This window comes from Peromyscus californicus, unplaced genomic scaffold, assembly GCF_007827085.1.
Source record: "Peromyscus californicus insignis strain IS unplaced genomic scaffold, ASM782708v3 Scaffold_4__1_contigs__length_199733344, whole genome shotgun sequence".
Taxonomy (NCBI): domain Eukaryota; kingdom Metazoa; phylum Chordata; class Mammalia; order Rodentia; family Cricetidae; genus Peromyscus; species Peromyscus californicus.
Genome location: NW_026294562.1, coordinates 37,036,428 through 37,057,607, shown reverse-complemented (window position 1 = coordinate 37,057,607; position 21,180 = coordinate 37,036,428). Strand labels below are relative to the sequence as shown.

General features: G+C 44.5%; 1 protein-coding gene across 3 annotated transcripts in view; it reads left to right on the top strand.

Moving 5' to 3' along the window:
• Positions 1-21,180, top strand: part of Kank1 (KN motif and ankyrin repeat domains 1) — a 203,411-nt gene that overhangs the window by 53,742 nt on the left and 128,489 nt on the right. The window contains exon 1 of one of the 3 annotated variants that reach the window (XM_052762155.1): positions 1,167-1,280. The exons of the other annotated variants lie outside the window; for them this stretch is intronic. The gene's annotated coding sequence lies outside the window, so the exon portion shown is untranslated. Of the gene's footprint in view, positions 1-1,166; positions 1,281-21,180 lie in introns of those variants that run through there. 3 annotated transcript variants of the gene reach the window in all.

Below are 21,180 nucleotides of genomic sequence, written 5' to 3'. Positions count from 1 at the left end.
TTCAGCTTTACATCTTCCTAACAGACGAAGAAGCTAATAAGCTTCATCAAGAAGAGGTATTCTAAGCCGGGCGTTGGTGGCGCACGCCTTTAATCCCAGCACTTGGGAGGCAGAGCCAGGCGGATCTCTGTGAGTTCGAGGCCAACCTGGGCTACCAAGTGAGTTCCAGGAAAGGCGCAAAGCTACACAGAGAAACCCTGTCTCGAAAAACCAAAAAAAAAAAAAATTAAAAAAAAAAAAAAAAAAAAGAGGTATTCTAATTTTACTATTTTACTTATAGCTGCGTCTCATGACACATTTGTTGAATGAATGCTAGAAGAATATATGGGGACCGTAGCCTGACTTGCTGTGAAACAATAAGTCTGCATTTTTCCCCCTTGAAAAGATGTTGTAGCTAGAGTTTTCCTGGTCAGGACAAATCTCCCTCACCCACCAGTCCCGCAGCTGCTCAGACACAACCAAGTAAACACACAGAGACTTACATTACTTGTAAACTGTATGGCTATGGCAGGCTTCTTGCTAACTATTCTTATATCTTAAATCAACCCATTTCTATTAATCTATAAGCTGCCACATGGCTTACCGGTATCTTAACATCTTCTCATGGCAGTTTGCTGGCAGCGTCTCTCTGACTCAGCCTTCCACTTCCCAGAATTCTCCTGTCTCCTTGTCCCGCCTATACTTCCTGCCTGGCTACTGGCAAATCAGCATTTTATACAGAGTGATATCCACAGCAAAATGTACTTGCCTTCTTTATGGGATTAACCCTGTTATTCTTAGCTTTAAAATGGGGAAACCGAAGATTGATCTCCACTGGTTCCCGTTGCTACATGCTGGTGTCCTCAGGAGATTTTAATCTGTTTATCCGTGTTTTTTGTTTTTCTTAACATCGATCCAGACCTGTGACCCATGACTCTATTGTGTAAAATCTTTCAAAGCAAAGGGATGCAATTGTGTATCAGACTTTATTTACTCATCCTTATCAAAAATAATTTTTGTTTCATCTGTCACACTCTGATGTGCTAGGAAATCAGTGTCCCTGCGTTCCTGATAGGGCAACTCGGTCTGTGTCTCCGCCCTTTGTGCATTGTGTTTGGGCTCTGATGGTGAGTGTTCCATTCACGGGGACGTCTGAAGAGCCATTGTGGAGCTGAGTGACATTGTGTCAGCTCTGTGCATTGTGCTTGAGAACAGAAGTGGTGTTTCACCTCTGGAGGTCTTCTCTCACTGCTACTCAGATGATGCAGCTGAAGAGAGAAGCCTGTGAATACACTTCCCAAGTAAGTACTCGAGTTTGGGACAGTGTGATTATTATGTGTGTTTATCTGTTTATATGTCAAAATAAAAAAAAAGTAGAACTAATCATTTCTTATTCGCAGTCTTTGGGTAAAAGAAGCATCAATGAAATTCAATGCGGTTGTATTTGTGCATGCATTCCTAGAAGATGGACCATTAGAAAAAAATGGAATAAGTGCAGTCTGTTCCAGTGACGCTTAGGGACCACTGGCCCAGCAGTATGTTTGAACAGTGGTAATTTTGTTGCTGGAAAATGAGGTCAGAGCCTAGACTGTGGCAGGGCTCCCATGGGTGCTAAGAGAACATTGCTGGACTTCAGGGGAAAGTTGGGGATGTTGCTTTTTTCTCCTCTGTTATTCGTTATGGCTGGCAAGCTCCTTGAAGACAGGGTCTTTGTCATGATCATCGGCCAGTGTCCTAACCTCGGTCACTCAGTGTGATAGAAAGTGTACTTCCTGTGTCAAGTATAAAATCGTTCTGAGAGCCCCCGAGATGGCCCAGCAGGGAAGAAGTGCACTGTCATGCCTGATGAACTGAGTTCAATTCCTAGGACTCATATGGTGGAAGGAGAAAGCCAACTGACATAGGATGTCCCTCCACCCTCTATCTATCTATCTATCTATCTATCTATCTCCCTCCCCCCCTCTCTTATTCATGTGCGCGCGCGCACACACACACACACACACACACACACACACACACACACACACACGGAGGGGGGAGAATGAATAAATGTACTAAAAAATTATTATACCTTTACCTTCATCAAAAACAGTCTAAGCCACACCCTTAATATAGACAGTTTGTAAATGATCCACACATGCCTGCCTATAAAGAGGAGACATGGTCTGATTGTTTCATGTGAATAACATGAAGTACACATAGTTGCACTGTGCCCTAATTAGCTTTAATTGTCAACTTTGCACAACCTGGTGTCATCTGAGAGAAAAGCCTTGATTGCAACATTTTCTGGATCAGATCAGCCTGTGGGCAGGTCTGAGCTGGTGGGGGTGGGTATTGAAATGGTTAATTGATGTAGGAGGGCCTAGCCCACCGTGGGTGGTACCATCCCTAGGCAGGTGCGAGCTGGATGAGCCTGAGCCAGAGAGCAGAGACCTCCCTCAGTGATGACCGGTGACCTAGGAGTGTAAGATAATAAATCTTTTCCTTTCCTGAGTTTATCACAGCAACAGAAATTAAACTTGAGCACACTGCTAATACAAGGATGTGGCAAGGCAGTGTTTTAAGTGTACTGGACGCCATGTTGGCTTCGTTAACATTAGATACGACCAAACAGGCTCGTGGCGTTCCACCTTCTGCTCGGCCCAACAATTTGGCAGTCCTATGATCTGAGTTTGCACCCAGCTTTGCCTCTTCGTGGTTCCTCTTGCTTCTCCTAATACCCTTTCGGCGGATGTCCCCAGTGGTGGCCGCTGCTTTCCCTTGCTTCCCTCACCCAAACACCTGGGAGCTGAGAACTGAATTAAGTTCAGCTTACTTCAGGTAAAGCTCACGTGATCCCATCCACAACATTACTTTGGCTTCTCCCGATGATGAGTCTGTTCTGACCCACACAGTTGACTGTGGTGTTATTGTGTTCCCCAAAATATTGTGCACCCTAATAAACTTATCTGGGGTCAGAGAACAGAACACCCACTAGATGTAGAGGCCAGAAAATGGTGGCACACATGCCTTTAATCCTAGCATTCCAGAGGAAGAGATCCATCCGGATCTCTGTCAGTTCAAAGTCACACTGGAAACAGCTAGGTGTGGTAACAAGAGCCTTTAATCCCAGGAAGTGATGGCAGGAAGCAGAAAGGTATTTAAGGTGTGAGGACGAGGAACTAGAGGCTGGTTAAGCTTTTCCGGCTTTCGAAAAGCAGTTTAGCTGAGATTCATTCTGGATGAGGACTGAGAGGCTTCCAGTCTGAGGAAACAGGATCAGCTGAGGAATTGGCGAGGTGAGGTAGCTGTGGCTTGTTCTGCTTCTCTGATCTTCCAGCATTCACCCCAATACCTGGCCCCAGGTTTGATTTTATTAAGACCCTTTAAGATTCCTGCTACAGTTGGCTGTGTTCAAGGGGGATAGCCACGTGGTACAAATGTGGCTGCTGCCTGGAGAGTGTGAAGGAGCCTGGTGACACTGGGCAGAGTGACTGATACACGCGCGCGCACACACACACACACACACACACACACACACACACACACACCCATTACACAAAGGACTTTGAGAAAAGGGAGCAAAGCCTGCCTCCCTCTGTGTTACCTATGACCCTTGTGAAGACCAGAAAGAGTGGCTAGGCAACCTTTGTGTAAACCACATTTTAGAAAATCAGAGAACTGGAGACACTGTACACAGAGCCTTCACATCCACCTACTTTCACTGGCTCATGACTGCTGGCGAGAAAACGGTAGCACCCCAACTTTAGGACTCTGCCAGGAGCCCTGGCAATGGGGACGTGAGTGCTGAACAGTGATTCACAGTTGCTCCCATCAACCCGGTGCAGGGAGGGGCCTTAAAAGATTTCTCTACAAAGCCTAAACTGTTCTTCCAAGTCCCTACTGTGTGGATCAGACCCAGCACGAGACGCTTTCGAAGTGTCTCTTAGCTGGGAAGCGCCATCAAAATGAAGCGTGGCTGGGAGTGTGAAGCCTGCCTGCTCACGGAGATGTTTTGTTCTGACAGTGGTACTTCTGTAGGTCTCTTCTTCATGGAGGTCTGGTGCTGCGTTGGTTCCTGCTAAAGCTTCTTGGCTAGCCAGAGAAACGCCCAAGACTGCTTGCCAGACTTTCTTTTACTAGGGAAACTTGTAAATTTGGGGAGTTCACTGATATTAATCCTGGTGGTAGTTTTAACTGGCTTTGATTCTCATCTTAGGGAGAAGGAAAAGCATTCAAAAGTTAAGTTGAGCATAGGGACACATACCTGTAATCCCAGCACTGAGTTAGAAGCATGAGGCTCAGTGTTCAGGGTCATCCTGGGCTGCTTAGCCTGGGCAACCAGAGACCCTGTCTCAAGCAAACTACTCCTCACCTCACAAAATTAATTTGTCTATAGCTGCAGACTAGCCAGGCATGAAAAGGTTTGGATTCTGAGTGAGAAAAGCATACATTGTATTCACTCTCACAACATCGAGGAGGTAAAGGTCCTTGCCACCAAGCTTCAGGACCTGAGTCTGGTTCCCCAGAACCCACATGGGGCGTGGAGAAAACGAACTGACAAGATGTGTCTTCTGACCTCACAGGCATGCTGTGGCATGCACTGCCTCCTCCTGACTCCCAATGTAAATAAGTCAGTGTAAAGGGAAAATTAACCTCCCCTGATAGGCTTCCCATGAAAGGTGAAACTGTTTAAATTCTCCGGTCATTTCTGTTTTTTTTTTTTTTCCTCTTGAACTTCATACCTAGTTTTCAATTTAACTAAACTTATTTCCCCCTTAGACTCTCCCTAAGTGTGTAATGTCTGCGTTGTGTTTTTGAAAAATCAAGTTTCTGAAAAATTTGTCCTTGTCGTGGTAAATCAGTGACTGTATTTGTGTGAAGTCAGTGAGCTGATTGTCACACACAAGCACACACAGGTCTATCTTGGCATCTTTTGTACTCATCCTGGAGCTCATCAACTTGGCTAGGCTGTTTGGCCAGGAAGGCCCACAGATTGTGCGTTTCTGCATTCACCGCACCAGAGTTACGGGCATGTATAGTGTTGTGTTTCTCCAGTCCCGCCCAGCCCCGTGGTCCTGCAGCCACTTATAAAATAATCACTCAGAGGCTTAATATTATTTACAAACTGTATGGCCTATGGCAGGCTTCTTGCTAGTTAGCTCTTTTATCTTAAATTAACCCATTTCTATTAATCTATGTGGCTGTAGCCTTATGGGTCTGCTGGCATCTTGCTGCTCCTTGAGTGGTGGCTAGGCATCTTTCCCTACTCTCCTTTCTTCTCTCCATATCTCTGCTTGGATTTCCCGCCTCTAAGCTGCTTTGCTATAGGCCAAAACAGCTTTATTTATTAGCCAATGGGAGCAACACATATTCACAGCATATAGAAAGGCATCCCACAGCACTTCCCCTTTTTTAATCTAATAAAAAAGGAGTTTTAATTTTAACATAGTAAAATTAAATATAATAGAATAGTTATCAAGCAGGAATTACAGTTACAATACTTAGTCTATTTGTATATGGCAAATTTAAAGAAAATATTTTATCTGTTTTATATTTGTGAGTCTAAGGTTTTATATCTAATTTATTTTTTATCATAACCAAGGAAAATTATAATTATAACTGGTCTTCAACTACATCAAAGACCCCAGAAGGATATAATATTACCTAAGTAAACAGGAAATGCATTGTAAGCAACTTCTAAAAATCTAGAATGACAGAGACAGCCATCCAAATTTTGGACAGTCATCCAAAATTCCTCTGTAACATTGGGGCATCCATTTTTAGCCTATAGGCCTAAAGTTTTTTTAGTCACTTTACTCTGTGCCCTGTAGAATATCTGGCAGTCTCCTGTGAAGCAGGAACCTGAAGGAGCATCTCGCCTTGTTTTGGCAAAATTTAGTGGTCATTTTTCTATGGGTCCTGTATGCCCAGTCTATATAACATATTGTCAAGCAGGCCATTTTGTGCCAAGAAGATGAACTCCATATTGGAGTGTCTTCAATGCCCATCTTCCTCTTTGAAGTAAATTGATGCTGCCAGGAGCAGATGTGTCTCGTTGTCCAGAAAGTCTAAGTTTTTAAAACATTTTATTTATTTATTTTTTAAGTATTTATTTATTTATTATGTATACGGAAGAGGGTGCCAGATCTCATTATAGATGGTTGTGAGCCACCATGTGGGTGCTGGGAATTGAACTCAGGACTTCTGGAAGAGCAGTCGGTGCTCTTAACCTCTCAGCCATCTCTCCAGCCCCTTAAAACATTTTAAATGCCATATTCTGTAAGTTTTTGAAGTGTTTGAAGATTACCTACCTAATTGAAACATACTTTTATATACCTAAAAAACTTAACTAACGTGACTATAAATTTGATTATCCTAGATGACTATTAGTGTCTGTGTTTCTTAATTGTATATTATAATTTTAAATGAGCTGTATAAACATAAAACCTTAAACAAGAGTAGAAATATACACAGTATAACAAAATTAATTTAAATTTGTAATAAACTAAGATCTTTAACAGTGTAAAACATTTTAAACAAGTTGTTGCTCTTTAAAAGTAGATTCAATAATCTACCCTTTCATCCTATCATATCTATAATATCCCCTTTTCTTCTTTAGAAAGAGATCGCATTTATAATCAACCCCCTTTAAATAAAAATAAATATTTATAAACAATATTTTGGGAATTTGGGTGTAGCTTCTCCTACTACTTCCTGTTGACTGGGGGCACTGGTCATCTTATGGAGATCCTGAGAAAATTAAGAATTATAGTTAAATCTTGGCTGTAGTAGTCTGTGAGGATGGATCATCTCAGCCAGTTGCTTTGAATATATGCAGCATGGTGTTGGGCTTTTTTACATTTGCTCTAGGGAGTTGAATTCAGGTCCTCATGCTTATGTGCCAAGCACTTTACCAATAGAGCAGACATCTCCCCAGCCTGGATGTATTTTAAAACTTTATTTTATTATTTCCTTACAATGTGTCAATAGATGCAAAATTATAGGGTCAGAGTAATGTTAAAATAAATCGTGAGCCAGATGTGGTGGCTCACGCCTTTAATCTCAGCATTTGGGAGGCTGAGGCAGAAGGATTGCTGCATGTTCAAGGTCAGCCTGGGCTACAAAGTGAGACACTATCTCACCAAAACCAACAAGATTGTAACCACATTGAAGACTTGATACATTTACTAAATGGATTCATTTTAAACCTGAGTTTGCTTGCCTCTCCCACTGCTGAATGTGCCGGTGTTCACTGGCCTCCAGGGAGTGGTAAGGATGGTGCCTGTGTGTCTCTCCCAACTGCCAGCTTCATCTGGGACCAGCCCCTCTGTGTGAGGGGGCCCTTGGTGCTGTGTCTCTGTCCATAGGATGTGGCTTCTGATCTAGTCCTGTATGTCTGCCTCTCTGCTGTTCTTCCATGGCTTTCCCTTCCTGGTATCAATTCTGACTTAAAGAGCTGTGATGAGCTGGGAACAGGCCTGTGATTCCTCATTTCATCCTGTTCCTCTGTGGCTATTTACTTTGGGTGGACTTTCTGAAAAGCTGTTAAAGTTGTTATTTCTGTTTTTGTATTTGTTCAGTGCATTTATTCATTGTTACCTTTCTAACAATTTGGTTATTTGTTCTCATTTGGGCAGGTGGCTTGTTCTCTGTAATTCCTCGGGGCTGGTGTCTCTCTTGGTTCTCCTAGGCACTGATGGCAGGAGGTGTTCTTAAGTCTGTTCTTTTTTTTGCTCTAAACCTTTCTGGGTTTTCATAATAATGGTGTAACTGGATTTGTGTTTCTTTAAGTCAGTAGTTATTTAAAAGAGTTTGCTTTTCATGTGTTGACACTCACCTGTGCAAATGTGTCATGGTTTTGTCTTTGTGCTTGGAGTGTGATCTGTCGTGATTGCGTGCAAGAGGTTATGGAACTCCTCTGTGCTCTAGTACAATTTTATGTTTGTGTACATCTGAAAAAAGTTATTAATGTAAAGATGACTTAGGTTTGCTTTTTCCAATCCCAAACTACATTTTCATGACTGGGGGGGAAAATGTATTCAGCACAAACTGAACAGGAAGCCTTGACTCCTAGTGGACCAGCTTTGGGATGAGTTATGCTGTCTGGCTGCCCAGAGGGCCCAGCTGGTTGATGCCCTACCCAATACAGGAAAAAGAAATCAAGTCATAGTCCCCAGAAACCTAACCTATGACCTAGACTGGGTCCCCAGATGCTTTTTACCAGGAGGTTCAGCTGTTTAAGGACTTTCATCATCCTGAAAGGCAAGGACGATCTTAATGTGGCTGATAAAACCTGGCTGTGTCTGTTTAACGCCATTTATTATGGAAATTCAGGCTTAGAGACTTCACTTCCCTTTTTAAAATTATCTGTCTCCATTAACTTAGATTGTTGTGTGTGTGTGTGTGTGTATATATATATATATATATATATATATATATATATATATATATATATATAGTTGTTTATACACACATATATACACACTAGGTAGCAAATTACATTGATTTTAACTGAATTTATTAACTTGAAAGTCCATTTGCAGAGTTCTTGTTAGACTTCATCAACAACTTCTTCTCCTTCTCCTCCTCCTCCTCCTCCTCCTCCTCCTCCTCCTCCTCCTCCTCCTCCTCCTTCTCCTCCTCCTCCTCCTTCTCCTCCTCCTTCTCCTTCTTCTCCTTCTCCTCCTCCTTCTCCTCCTTCTCCTTCTCCTCCTCCTCCTCCTCCTCCTCCTCCTCCTCTCTCTCTCTCTCTCTCACACACACACCCCACCCCCCCCCACCCCTCCACCCCCCCCCCCCCCCACACGGTTTCTCTGTAGCTTTTGAAGCCTGTCCTGGAACTCACTCTGTAGACCAGGCTGGCCCCGAACTGACAGAGATCCGCCTGCCTCTGCCTCCCGAGTGCTAGGATTAAAGGTGTGCGCCACTGCCGCCCGGCCCCTTTCATCAACTTCTTAAATGCTTATCTAATAATCTAAGTTTCTGATTTTTTTTGTTACAATAATGAAGTAAGCGGCAAATGCATTTCCTTGTAAATACCTTTTCTTTTTTTTAATGAACATTATTTCCTTACTGTGTTTTTAGAGAGAGACAATAAGCTTCAGAAGGTTCAAAACATACAGCTAGATGTGGTGGGTGCGTACATGCCTGTAATGCCTGTACTCTGGAGGCAGAGACAGGAGAATCCCCAGTTCCAGGCTAACCTGCTAACATATCCAGATCCTGTCTCAAAAACAATAGCAGTAACAACACCTACCCACCCCCAAACAAATAAAAAAGAAGTTACAAATGTAAGGAAAAAACTGTAACTATTCTAACGCTTTTAATCCCAGCACTCGGAGGCAGAGGCAGGTAGATCTCTGAGGTCCAGGCCAGTCTGGTCTGTGGAGCTAGCTAGATCCAGGACAGCCAAGGCTACATAGAGAAACCCTGTCTCCAAAAAGAAAACAAGCAAACACAAAACTGTAACTACCAAGGACGGTGGGTGTGTCTTGTTAAATCAATTAACTTTCAGTCACCAATTCGTACCTCCACAAAATGGACCCAGTCCAGCTGAGGAGGAGGGTTCCATCCAGGATCAGCCCCGTGGTAAAGTTGTGTGTGATAGGTGTGTGTGTTCTCTGCAAGAACAGGTCTTGTGCCCAAGGCAAACAGTGATATGTAATACAGTCCTGTCAAGGGCAGAGCAAACCTTCCCGGCGGGGAGCTTGTTGCCAGTTGCGGAAGATCGTGCTGGGCAGAAGTTACTGTTTCTCCCACAGTGCCCCTTGCTAGGCTTGTTCCACTGCTGGCCTCTTACTAAATGAAAGTCTCAGCCCCTGCCCTGAGAAAACAGGGTGATGCACGGCCGGAGTCAGGAATATTCATATCTCTTGTTAAGACTTAACAAAAGAGGTCGCGTTATTGAGCTAAGTGGATGTTTTTCTATGTAACAGGCAAGGATGCGACCATGCCTCGTTTTAAAATGAGAATATAAAATAAACTAAGAAGTATGTGTACAGGTGTGTGTGCCATGACTGTGCGGAGGTTGGGAAAGTGTTTCGGAGTTCTTTTTTCCTTCTACCTTCTCTTCCAGAGATAGACCTTGGATCATCAGCCTTGTATCGCAAGTGTTTTCACCTGCCCAGCCATTTTTGCAAGCCAAAGGGTTTGTTGTTGGTGTTCCCCTCCCCTCCCCACAAGACAGGGTTTCTTTGTATAGTTTTGGCCTGTCCTGGATCTTGCTCTGTAGACCAGGCTGGCCTCGAACTCACAGAGATCCGCCTGGCTCTGCCTCCCGAGTGCTGGGATTAAAGGCGTGAGCGCCCGCCCCCCCCCCCCCCCCCCCCCCCCCCCCCCCCCCCGCGCCTGTTTTTGTCTTTTTAATGAACAAGTTTGAGCTGGGAATGTAGCCAGTGGTAGAGCTCTTGCCTAATATATGTGAGGCCATGGGTTTGGCCATCAGCATGGGCTGAGAAATAAACCCATTTAAACAAAAAAGACAATAATGGCCATGACCTACTGTTTGGTTTCTAGGCATGTTACAGTCAGATACTTGCCTAATTTTGCTTTAAACTATTTTATTATTTATTATTTGTGTGTATGAGCATTTTGTGTATATCTGTATATGTAGGTATGTGCACCAAATACATGTATGGTGTCCTCTGAGGTCAGAAGAAGGTGATCTATCACTTGAAACTAGAGTTATGAATGGTTGTGAGCCACTAGGTGGGTGCTGGGAACTGAACCCAGGTCCTTTGCAAGAGCAACAAGTGCTCTTAACCTCTGAGACAACTCTCCAGCCCCAATTTGACTTTTTTGAATGAATACCAGGAATACAGTTGGCAACCAGGCTCTCAGCTCAGAATCTCAAACACACAGAATGAGCAGTGCCCTTTATTAGAAAAATAACACATTTTATTCAAAGGCAGTAAACACATTATCCAGAGAGAAATATTGGTTTTTAGGGATATCAGGTATTTGGTAAACAGAGTTGAGTTCCTTAGTTTCATGTTTCATAAATCAAGTCTTAAGTTTACTACATTCTGCTCAGGTTCCCTGTGGGTCTAGGGCACCTGTGGGTGAGCATTTTTGAGGAGACACCTGTTTTCTGTTTTTTGGTTGGTTTTGTTTTTGAGACAGTTCGTTACCTATGTGGTCTAGGCTGGCTCCAAACTCGTGGCTGCCCACCTTTGCCTCTTGATTACTGAGATTACAGATGTGTGTAGCCACACCCAACAGTGTAGTTCAGTTTAAAACAAGTTGAAACCGAGAAGTTGATGTTTTCCTTCCACTAATACATCTCAGGCTTATATGTGTAATAGTGACTAAAATATTTCTGTGCTTTTAAGGCATGTCCATTTTAGCAGGGAAGTTTAAAATGTTAATGTGTTTGTTGCATGAGTACCAGTTTGTACGGATGAGGAGACAAACGCTATTTCTGGTTAGATGACTTTGTGCTTTCCAGTTCTATAGTCAGGAATCCCAAGAGATAGTCTCCTCCTGGAATAGGATGGGGAGGCTGGGTGCAGGGGTCGCTCCAGCAGGACTTGCTTTTGCATTCTTGCCAGCCTCTTCAAACCTTGCAGCAGTATATGTGCTCATCCAGAGGAGTTGACTTTTAAGAGGAAGTCCCCTTTTCTCTTAGCAAACTTTATAAATAATAACTGGTGTGGATTTTAGTCACCGGATGAAGAAGAAGAAAATCTGGCTATCAGGGTTCCAGGGTTCAGGAAGGTGTGGGTCTGATGTCATGGTGATTAGAGTGTTTCCTGGGTTAACATCACCACCACACAGAGAGCAGTCTTCACAGAAGAATAAAAGATAATGTGATGGATGAAGGCTTAAAAGCACTGGCTGCTCTTGCCCAGGACTCAACTTAAGTTCCCAGCACCCACCTTGTGGCTCACCACCCTCTGGAATGCCGGTATCTGGGGATCTGGTGCTCCCCTCTGGCCTCCAGGGGTACTGCCTGCAAAATACCCACACGTATTAAATTTAATTAAAATTTAAAAGGATGCTTTGTCACTGGGCAGTGTTGGTCCATGCCCTTGATCCCAGCACTCGGGAGGCAGAGGCAGGTGGATATCTGAGTTCAGGGCCAGTCTGGTCTACAAAGCAAGTTTCAGGACAGCCAGGACTATACAGAGAAGTCCTGTCTCCAAAAACCAAAAACCAAAAAAAAAAAAAAAAGATACTTTGTCAGTGTGAAGGACCTGGAATAATAAAGTTGATAGTTGCCCAGTTTCTATTTAGGATCATTATTTTCTTCCTTAAACTGGAAGTAACAGGCTGTGAGCTCGGAGGAAAAGCCCCAGGGAGTGTTAACACTGATTGAAATGACTAAAGGGTTCTCTAACTAGGCTCTCCACAGCTCCCCAATCCTAGTGATTAATACTTGTTTTCCAAATCTGGAGTGAAAAGAGGGAGAAATGATTTCATTGTAGTAAAGGCGGCTGATATGGAGCTGGAGAGGTGGCTCCATGGTTAAGCAGTTGCCCTTGCAGAGGACCTGGCTTCCGCTCCCAGCTCATAACTATCTGGAACTCCAGTTCTAGCGAGTCTAATGCCATCTTCTTGGTTCCATGAGCACCGGGTATATATGTGTGTTGCACACACATGCTTGCAGTCACTTGTGTACACACACACACACTTAATTACAAAACAAGTGGCTGAAGTTGGAAGGTCATAGAGATGAGTGCACGCGTTGGAAAGGTGTGCTGTCGGGATGGGTTGACTTGCGGGAACAATGCGCCTCTTGTTTCTGTGACTGTAGCTCACTTTAATTAGAGGCCGAGGGCAGAATGGAAGGTGCTTGGAGGAGCCAGGGAGGGGATGAGTAGGCTGGCCTATTCTCCACAGCCCAGTGCTTCCAGGGCGCATGCCAGGGCAATCTGCATTTGTCTTTCATGGTGGAAGGAGTCTTAGCCCATAAAGTCACAGAGATGTCCTGCCCATCACATGGTCTCTGTTCTCTGGCTACAAAGACTTGGAGGTCTCACCTCACACCCCTGTTGTCTTGGGAGAAGCAGAAGCTTGTCACTTGCAATCTCCCCTAAAGACTAAGGAGTAAAGAGAGTGGGCATGTGTGTGGGTATGGAAGGACAGGTGTCTGCTGAAAGACCAGCATTGGAGCTCGGCTGAGCTTCTGCCAGTCAGCACTGCGGATCCTGTGGGCGGGGCTGCAGCAGAGCCCCTGGCCCCACCTCCCACCCTTTCCCCTGGATTGACATAGGACATTTTTACATTCCTAAAACGAGCAACCTGGGAGAACCTTAGGTTTGTAATGCTTTATTAAAGGACGTGTGTGTGTGTGTGTGTGTGTGTGTATGTATATATGTACACACGTGCTTGTATGTGGGTGGGTGTTTTAATTGAAACCTGTATTATTGGCTGTACCATATCACAAACAGAACTTGTTTTTTATGAGGAAAAATGAAAACATGGGAAAAACAGCTTCAGATTCTGATTTTTTTTTTTTAATGAAGGCTCCCATTTGCAAAGATTTAGCTTCAAAACAAAACAAAAAGGCTCTTGCATCTTTCTCCCATACATTGTTTTCCAGTGAGGAACTCTGGATCCTGTTTTAAATGTCATACCCCATTTCAATTAAACCAGGAAAAACATTTTAAGAGAAGAAACAGTTTCTGATGCCAAGTAACGTCTTTAAAATTACACAGTAGTGGGGGGTTTGTAACAGTGTGGAGAGAAGTGTCCATTTACATGTGGAAAGGAAGGGCATGAAGTATGTACAGGGCACATCTGATGTCTGTCACATAGAGTGACAAAAGCTGTATTCCTAGTGAGGGATTTCTGTGCATGTGTTAACACGGTCACTAACAGAGCAGGTGCTCAGGTAGATGACAGTGGCCTAAGCCATGACTTAATGAGTGGTTCTCTGTTGTGATCTCTGGACCAGACTCTGCACATCATCAGGGAGGTTTTTAGCAAGTTGATATTCTCAGGTGCCTCTCAGACTCAGGGAAATGTACTCTAGAGTATCCAACAATGGCTCTAAAACAAAACAAAACAGACAACCAATGTCTCCGGATACTTCCGGTAGGGTCAAGGTTGCCAGCCACAGACAACCAAGGTCTCCGTATACTTCCGGTAGGGTCAAGGTTGCCAGCCACAGACAACCAAGGTCTCCGTATACTTCTGGTAGGGTCAAGGTTGCCAGCCACAGACAACCAAGGTCTCCGTATACTTCCGGTAGGGTCAAGGTTGCCAGCCACAGGCTAGAAGCATCCTTTTTACCATTGCCTCAGTTTCATTGTTGAGGTCTGCACGGTGATAGACTTCCCCGGACTCTCCATGCCATCAGCAGTGGGAGCAGCCTCCTTCAAGGACTTCCACAGACAGCCTTACACGGGCCACAAAGGTAGCCTTCTGAGGTGCAGAGGGAAGCCAGAAAAGCGTGCTGAGTTCCCTCTACTCCGCTGCCCTTAGTTTGCTGTGTCCCGTGCACTGTGGCACTTTCTCTTCAGGGAGCTGCCTGTCATTCTCAGGTCCAGCCTTGATGTCTGTGTTGGCTCTTTGCCGAGGATCACAGAGGGGGATAATGTTTCACTCAAAGTCTGTGCATGCTGGTTCGACTCAGAGATAAGGGAAGCTTTGAGATAAACTTGGCGCTTCTCTTGAAACTGATTTTATTTCAGACGGAGGGACCTTATCTTGTAAGCCATTAATATCCTTTGCCTGATGGGTAGCAGGTGCTCTGATGTGCAGCGTTTGAAGGAATCATTAGACAGTTAACACCAACTGTGTGCATCGTCTCCTAGAGAGCAGCCTCTTCTGCTTCTCTAAAATGTGCTCTCTGGACTCCAAGCAGCATCACCTGGGGATGCTGTAGGAACACGACTCATGGGCTCCACCTCAAACCTCTTGATGTGGGAACAATCATTTTAACAAACCCTAGGGGTGATTTTGGAACATGCTAATATTTGAAAAGAACTGGTTTTAAGCATAACTCTTAAATTTTTTTAAAACTGTTGCACCGTAGTTCTGTGCCTCCTGGGATTTGCATTTGCCTAGTTTCTGAAGTTTCTCTTGCTATTGGCTTCTGCTTTTTAGTTAACTTATCCTGATAAGATACAGGAATTATTTGGATTCTTTTGTATTTGTTAGGATTTTCTTGTGGCCTCGAATGTAATCTGTTTTAGAGATGGTCCCTTGGGCTGCAGAGAAGAATGTGTTTTGTTACCTGATATGTGGGATATTCTGTAGGTACCTTGTTAAGTCCATTTGATCAGGAGTATGACTTAACTCTGAAGTTTCTTTGTTGATTTTTAGTTTCATTGACATATCTAAAGATGGACACTACCACCCCCTCCCACCTTGAGCCTTTCTCTGCGTAGCCCTGGCTGTCCTAGAACTCACTCTGTAGACCAGGCTGGGCTCAAACTCAGAGATCGGCCTGCCTCTGCCTCCCGAGTGATGGGATTAAAGGCGTGCATCACCACTGCTCAGCTGAGATGGAATATTCTTATATCACGACTGAATTGATTTTTAGGGCTATTAGTATGAAATTGGAAGCCTCAATTTTTACACATGTATGTTTACAATTGTGTCTTCTCAATGAATTTTTCCATTTACTAGTATGTAGTGGCCTTTAAAATCTCCTCTAATTTTGGGGTGCATTCTGCTTTATCAGATACCCGAATCCTCTGGCTTATTTCAGGTTTTGGCTTTCTTGGTAGATGGGCTTCCATCCTTTCCCTCTGTATCTAGCTTGCTAGTGAGGCGTGATTCTTGGAAACCAGAGATAATTGGAATTTTTTTTTAAAGATTTATTCATTTTATGAGTGCTCTATCTGCATGTACACCTTTATTCCAGAAGAGGGCATCAGATCCCACTATAGATGGCTTTGTGCCATGATGTGGTTGCTGGGAATTGAACTCAGGACCTCTGGAAGAGCAAGCAGTCAGTGCTCTTAACTGCTGAGCCATCTCTCCAGCCCGGAAAGATTTTTTTTTCTTTTTTTAAGTTCAGTTGGTCTTTGTCTTTTAATTGGTGATTTAAGGTTCTTCTTTGAAAGATGTTTACAAATTCCTATAATTTTGTATGGCTGGATTATTGTTTGTTCTTTTCTTCCTGTCCTGTTAGTGTTGGATTACTGTTGAACTGTGTTGGCCGTGATGGATTCCTTCCTACTTTCGTTTCTCCCTTGGAATTTATTCTCTCTGTGCTCTTATGATTGAGACTGTCTCTCTTCCTCCTCGTGTAGTTTCCCTTTTAGCATCTCCAGTGCTGGCTTGATCATAAACTGCCTTAGTTTGTGGTTTCTTAAGATGTCCCTATTTCTCTATTTGGAAGGATGGTTTCCTGGCTGCAGCAGTCGGGGCTGGGAGTTATTTATGTTAGAGTATGAAATATGTCATTCCATGTGTCCATGCTTTTAGGTTGCCAATGAGATATTTGATGTTACTGATGTGCTTGGGGATAATTTAGTATTTTCCCTTTGGAATGTTTCATATCATTTCCTTGCTTTGTATGTTTGACACTGTTTCTGTATGTTTTTTGGTAGAATTCTATTGCCTTTTCCAGAATGTGTGTGTGTGTCTGTTTGTCTGTGTCTGTGTGGTGTGTTTGTTGTGTGTCTGTGTGGTGTGGTGTAGTGTGTGTGTGTGTGTGTGTGTATGTCTGTGTGGTGTGTTTGTTGTGTGTCTGTGTGGTGTGATGTGGTGTGGTGTAGTGTGTGTGTGTGTGTCTGTTTGTGTCTGTGTGGTGTGTTATGTATCTGTCTGTGTGGTGTGATGTGGTGTGGTGTAGTGTATGTGTGTGCATGTGTGTCTGTTTGTCTGTGTGGTGTGTTTGTTGTGTGTCTGTCTGTGTGGTGTGATGTGGTGTGGTGTGGTGTAGTGTGTGTGTGTCTGTTTGTGTCTGTGTGGTGTGTTTGTTGTGTGTCTGTGTGGTGTGGTGTAGTGTGTGTGTGTATGTCTGTGTGGTGTGTTTGTTGTGTGTCTGTCTGTGTGGTGTGTTTGTTGTGTGTCTGTGTGGTGTAATGTATGGTGTTGTGTGTGTGTGTCTGTTTGTGTCTGTGTGGTGTGTTTGTTATGTATCTGTCTGTGTGGTGTGATGTGGTGTGGTGTAGTGTGTGTGTGTGCATGTGTGTGTGCGTGTGGTTTCTGTGCTGTATTTACTTGTTCGTTTGATGTCTCTCCCGCTTTAATTTGGGGCTCCTTCTTACTGAGCAGCCTGTTCTTGAGAGCTCAGCCCCTACTGTTACCCACAGAGCATAAAATAAACTCTTGGGATGGGGTTTCTGCTCCCCCTCTTCCTGCGGGACCCACGAGGCTGGAACTGTGTTCATTTTGGCTTCTTGCCGTGTTACCTGCCCTTTTATTGACACTATTCAGCCCTTTTATCACCGTCTCTGGGGATTCCAAAGCTCTATCTCTTTGGAGCATAGTCCATACTTTCTTTTTAGAACTATTTTTTGAGGGAGGGTCTCACGATATCGCCCTGGCTGTCCTGAAACTCACTGTGTAGGCCAGGCTGGTCTGGAACTCACAGAGATGCCCCTGCCTCTGCCTCCTGTGCTAGGATTAAAGGTGTGCGCCACCAACGCCTTGCTGTCTTCCTTATACTCACTCTTCTCCTTAACTAGGTCTCATGGTGGCAGCTTCCAGTCAGCCATCTAATGGAGAAGGCTTGTGTATGGATTTAATAAAATGTGTACAGCTGAAAACGGGAGTTAACCACATGCCATGTTTAGAAAGCATACTGGAGTATTCAGTCACCAGCTTCAAGGAACAGAGTTTGTTGAGTAGAGTCAGAGAAGCGAGGCGTCTGTGTTTGGAGGGAGGCGAGGGCTAGCTGCCTTTGGTGCCCCCAGGTCCAGACTCTACTCCATCATGTGTCTCTCCCCACCATCCCCTGCCACTCTGTACTGCTTTAGGGTTCCCAGTACACCCAGTGAATGGGGCATACAGAAGAGATGGGTCCACTGGGAATCTGGTACAAGGAACAAAACCAACTTAGGAATGAACTTATCAGGATCCTGAAATACTCCTAAGAGCCCGGGAGCCTCAGAGAAAACCTGTTGTCCTCACTTTTCTCAGCTCTGGCCTCGCTTTCTGCAGACCAGTGTTGTCTAAGCCTTTCACTTAGAAACCCAGGTTGTTTCTTTAGACTGTCACAGCCACAGAAATGACAGTAGGACCCAGGGAACATGTTGAGAGGTGAAAGATGGCCTTTATTTGACACCGCAGCCTCATCAGAAAACCCCCAAGAGGCCACAGATCTCATGACAGGACAGAGTCATTCTCCCTCCACACACCATTAGCATGATGCTGTGGATTTCTCCATTAACCCCACGCTAGGGGAGTGACCTTCTTGGGCTCCAGGCTGGTGTTAAATGAAAGGGAGTGTGGGTCACTTCCAAGTCACTCTGTTCCTGAGGCCCCCTGGCTGTCAGCACCTGTGCCTTCAGCGATGCCTGTCTCTGTTAGTGCAGACCTTTGACACAACAGTGGTGACAGCTGAGTCCGAGTTCTTAGGGAAAGGCTTCGTGGTCAAAGCCTTTTCATGGGTGACTGTCTACTTTAAAAGCCTCCCTTATTGAGAATGTTGAAAGTCAATGACACAGAACTAAGAAAACAGAGACTCTGGGCCTTGAACCCCTCCACTTCTCCTTATTTTTTCAGTCAATAGTTGATTTGAATTGGGATGAATCTTAGTCCACAAACTAGAGGTATTATTGCATTTTTCCTAAGTTGACTTAGCATTCACAGTGAGCGTCTCTCTTTGGGTTACAAGGTTCACCTTGGTTGTCCCAGAAACTCTTCCCACACCTCCCTCTTGGGGTTGTGTGGTAATTTGAATGAAATGGCCCCCATAGGCTCACAGGGAGTGGCACATTCAGGAGGTGTGGCCTTGTTGGAGGTTGTGTGTCACTGGGGGAGAGCTTTGAGGTTTCAGAAGTTCAAGTCAGGATTGGCTCACTCACTCTTCCTGCTGCCTGCGGATCCTGATGTAGAACTCTCAGCTCCTTCTCCAGCACCACATCTGCCTGTGCATTGCCATGCTTCCCACCATGGTGATACTGGACTGAATCTCTGAACTGTAAGCCAGCCCCAATTAAATGTTTTCCTTCATAAGAGTTGCCGTGATCATGGTGTCTCATCATAGCAATAACACCCTAAGACAGGTTATGTCAAGCTTCCAGGCCTGATGGCATGTCACAATGTCAGTAAGGCCTTTGGGCCCTGTGTTGACACTGGTCCCTGCCACTTTTGAACTACTTTGAGGCCACGCTTGGCCACACAAGTGTACATTCAGCACCTGGCTTTTCTCCTGTAGTACTTGGCATTTAAACATTGAGCAAGCTTCCTACCCCCAAGCCAGTGATGAGCTACCCCAGGCTGGGTACTGCCCAATGGTCTATAGGCCATTCTTCCTCAGTTTACCTAGCCACAGTTCTTCTATGGCTTCTGTGGCTACATCCACACTGCAGGGATGCCAACTGTACTCTCTCATGGCTCCTGAGATGCACCAGCCTGTACCTGCGATCAAGTGGCAGGGGAATTTGAGACATTTGGCTTCCCAAAGCCAATTTGGAAACTTTCTATTGCACACATGTTAGCCTTCAAATTTCTAGCATTGTCTTTAAATCGTCACCTGATTAATCAAAGTATGTTTTCCCCCCCTTTCTGGCAATGAGTCCTTTGGTTCTAATAATATCCTTTGATGAAAACCTATCTTCCAGGGTCACACAGCCATGAACTTTTGCCCTCAGGCCTCAGCAAAGAGCTGTGAGTGCAGTCAGGTTTAGTTATCAGCTGCCGCCTTTTGTTCTAATCTCAGACCCTCCTTCCTTGCCTGTAGCACAGCTTCTACAGTAAAAAATAAAACAGGCATTTGGGGGAGACACTTAGGTCTAAGTGGGGAGGACCCTGAAGGATGACAGAGCCCGCACCCGGCGTTGATAGGAACAGTTTGCCAGAGAGTTCGGTGAAGCCCTTGGCTTCTAGAGTTTCAGCACGGGCTGTGCGTAAAATATTTATAGAGCACAGTGTGCTTCACCTTTCACAAAAGGAGGGTTCCGTGTGCACTGTTACTGCGGACGTCACTCACTGAGAAGCTCCTGAAGGACCTTCGGAAGAAAGGAAAACGTTTGTCGTTGAGTTTGTAGTGGCTGATAGAGTAGCCTTGGTTCCCAGCCCCAAACACTTGACTTCTTATGAATATCAGAATGACCCTTAAGTATCAAGAAACGTAAAGGGAGAGAAGCGAGTTTACTAGTGACTGAGTTTACTAGAGACGCTCAAGAGGATGGATGGAGCTAGGAGGTGTTTGAAGCTTAGCCTCTGAGGTTACAGCTGAGAAGAGTCTTGAGAATCAGTATATGGCTTGTGTGTGTGTGTGTGTAGATCAGGCTGGCCTCGAACTCACAGAGATCTACCTGCCTCTGCCTCCCAAGTGCTGGGATTAAAGGCACGTGCCACCTCCTTTTGAAAGCATACTCTTTTATTGAACCCAGAGCTTAACCATTTTAGCCAGGTAGTCTGGTCAGAGATACCCAGAGATCCATCCATCTCCACCTCACTTCTCAAGCACTAGAATTACAAACACGTGCTGTCATGCCTTGTTTTTACATAGGTACCCGGGATCTGAACTCAGGTCCTCATGCACTTAGTAAAGCCATTGTCCCATCCCTACATGGCTTATATGTAAAACCAAGCATCTCTCACTCTATTGTGTGTTTGTCTGTGGAAGAGGAGTGATAGTGCTCACCTCACAGCCTGATGAAGGGCTGGAAGACTGAGGCACCCGCTGCTTAGTAAGTGGGGGTGATCTCATTTGTTCCTTTGCTTTTATGAAGGTTCTGTTGATTCGTGAGCTTACCTTGACTTTCTGAGATCTTTGAAATAGGCCGATAAAGTGGAGATGTTCCTCTTTTAGAAAAATGTGAGCTAGGAAACTCTCAGCAAGGCAAAGGCATATGCTAGTGTCTTCAGTATGAAAGACTCTCGAGACCCACACCAGGATCCTTTCTGAGACACAGAGGCTTCCGTAAACTTTACTTCTTGTAACCAAAAACACCCAATCAATGTACAGTCAGGGTACCAAATGGATGATGCCCTTGATCTAATGAGATAGTGTAAATCCATACTACCTGATGAACACTCACGTAGAAAAATAAACAAAGGGCAGGAATAAGTATAAGAAGGTAAAATGTGTTAACTTCATAGCCACACTGAGTTTGAAGTATCTATAGACTATAATATTAAAAAACA